The sequence below is a fragment of the Mustela lutreola genome, chromosome 13, assembly GCF_030435805.1.
Source record: "Mustela lutreola isolate mMusLut2 chromosome 13, mMusLut2.pri, whole genome shotgun sequence".
Lineage (NCBI taxonomy): Eukaryota > Metazoa > Chordata > Mammalia > Carnivora > Mustelidae > Mustela > Mustela lutreola.
The window spans coordinates 38,103,823-38,106,849 of NC_081302.1; the positions used below are offsets into that span (position 1 = coordinate 38,103,823).

A 3,027-nucleotide genomic window follows, 5' to 3' on the forward strand; every position below is an offset into this window, starting at 1 on the left:
CAGGTCATGATCTCAGGGTCCTGGGATCGAGTCCCACATTGGGCTCTCTGCTCAGCAAGGAGCCTGCTTCCCTCTCTCTCTCTCTCTCTCTCTCTGCTCCAGCCTCTCTACCTACCTGTGATCTCTCCCTGTCAAATAAATAAATAAAAAATCTTAAAAAAAAAAACAAAAAAAACCCCTCATTTTAACTTAATCGTCCCCTTAAAGACCTTATCTTGAATGGAAGTGGTGTTTCTTCTTTTCTGCTCTAGGTTTGAGTGGCTGGTTGCAAGATGGGCAAGTTCATGAAATCCAGGAATTTGGTGCCGGTTCTGGGCTATGCTATTCTGGACACAAAGCAGTCATTGTGAAGAACACTGATGATGGCACCTCAGACATGTCCACACATGCTGTGCTCTGGTGGCTGGAACTGACTGCTATCCCTGCAAAGTGACAGCTGCCGTGGATGAGAAGATATTTGCCAAGAGGTCAAAGATCAAATCTTTTGTGAAAGTTTATAACTACAATCACTTCATGCCCACAAATGTACTCTATGGATATCCCTTTGGACAAAAGTGTTGTCAACAAGGATGTCTTCAGAGACATAGCTCTTAAATGTAAGGTCTGATGAGAGGCCAGAGTCAAGTTGGAGGAGAAGTATAAGACTGACAAGAACAAATAGTTCTTCTAGAATCTGTGGTTTTTGATCTGTTTTGTTTCAGTTATTAAAAATACCCCCACCCCACACACACACACAAAAAGAAAGACCTTATCTCCAAATATGATTACATTTTAAGGCATCAGAGGTTAAGACTTCAATATGTAAACTTTGGGAGGGCACAATCAACCCATAACACTAAATCTTAGTTAACCCCATGCAAGAATTTGTGAAATGAAAAATATTGGAGAAATCCATTTTTTTTCTCTTCCAATGTAGAAGTTAAGCTTTAGTGAGTGCCCAAGCTCACAGCGGGCAGTTATTCTCTCCTGTCCTTTGATACTTAACAACATGGACACATTTAAGTTTGCAACATTCCTTCCTTCTTGCCTGCCTGCCTGCCTGCCTTCCTACTTCCTCCTCCTTCCTTCCCTCCCTTCCTCTCCTTCAGTCCCTCACTCTCTCTTTCTCTCTTTCTTTCATCTTTGTCTCTGTTTCTATCTCTGCCTCTCTATGTATGGGCTTCCTGAACAACTTCAGTGAACCAGGTCTGTGTTAGATGCTAAGAATAAAAATGTGAAGTAATGAAATGCGTCCACAGCCTTCATGGAGCTTACACACTAGGAGCTGTGTTAGATATTGTGAATTATACAAATAAAAGACATTATTAAAACACTACCAAATGCTAATAAGGAAGTACAGGTCCCAGGAAAATGCCAAAGTGGATGTTCTTACCTGGTTGAAGTCCCAAGGAAATTATACTTGGAGAAGTTATGATCTGAAGGATAAATACAAAGAAATGCCATTTACAAAATTTCTGAAATAGAATGTTTGGAGAACTGAATAAAGAATAGCTGGAGTTAAGAATGGTAGATATGGGTCAATAAATCCATGGTTGAATAAACAGCTTAAAATATAATTAGGAAGCATAATTTCAGCATTCTTTATTTTGTGAAATAAGATATTTTATCAATATCATTGTTGCAATCAAAAGGATTTTGTAGCATTCCACTTCCATGTCTATGATTTTAGCTGGACGAGCAATTGAAAATTTTATCAAAATAATCTGAAGCAAAGGTTTCTATCCATAAAACACTATATATATATATATATATATATTTATATATATATAAAGCATAATAGAAATGTGAAGCTAATTTAAATACAACATAAGAAGAAAATAGCACAGCTGATTAAATTTGGTCACTTTTCAGTTGATACTTATAGAATTACATATACATATTCTCTAACTTCCCATCATATTAAAATCTGTAATATTAAAATATATTCTTTTGGGGGCACCTGCGTGGCTCAGTGGGTTAAAGCCTCTGCCTTCAGCTCAGGTCATGATCCCAGGATCCTGGGATTGAGCCCTGCATCGGGCTCTCTGCCCAGTGGGGAGGCTGCTTCCCCCTCTCTCTCTGCCTGCCTCTCTGCCTACTTGTGATCTCTGTCTGTCAAATAAATAAATAAAATCTTAAATATATATATATATATATATATATATATATATATTCTTTTAAAGACTTACTTAGAAATAAGAGTAGATGTTATTAAGTATCATTTTAAGGCCCAAGGAAAGGCTACACATGAAATCTCAACAATTTTAGATCTTCATTGTAAACTTACCTGAAGTCTATACCTGCTGCTTGTCAATGTTTGTTCAGGAATCTCTTACTAGCTACTGTGGAGGATTTTCCATTATTAAAACTGAATAAAGATAAATAAACATTGCTTGGTAAGGTGCTTCCAACCTAAATTCCATTAAAAATGGAATACACTGTGGTGTGCATTATTGAATGGCTTCTTTTAGTACAAAAACCTAGAAGGAAGAAGATGAAGTAGCTGGTTTATGATTCATTTATCTGCAGTTGTGTGATCAGGCACACACAGTGGAAAGAAAATACACGTGGTCCAATCTAATGTCATTGGAAGCAGGATAGCTAGACCTCAAGGTAAATAGTATTTGCAGGGAAGAGTCTTTATCTTTGAGATGCTCTTAGTAGTATGTTATTAGTTTATGATTGTTTTGTGTAAATACACCTGCAATCTATGGATTGTGGTGCCTAACTCCACAGTAAATGTCAAGTAAGTACTCAACTCTCTGTGTTAAAGAGATGGAGATGTTTCATGACATGAATGCTCCCTGCTGGGTGAGGTGGTGTGAGGTGTGTGAGGTGGAATTCATTCACTTATTGTTCTTTACCAGGGAACGTGTGTCCAGAGTAGAAAGAAAGAGGCCATCTAAGATGTGCCAGACATCTCTGCTTTACCTGTGTCTACTTACTGGTTGAAACTGAAATCATTACTAAAATTTAATTTGGGTAATATTGCTGATTCCTATAGGTATGATATGACAAACCTGTCTTTTACCTACTTTTAGCTCAACA

General features: G+C 37.5%; 1 pseudogene; it reads left to right on the forward strand.

The window, feature by feature from the left end:
* Positions 1–272: 272 nt before the first annotated feature.
* LOC131813979 (large ribosomal subunit protein eL27-like) lies at positions 273–670 on the forward strand (annotated as a pseudogene).
* The last annotated feature ends 2,357 nt before the right edge of the window (positions 671–3,027 follow it).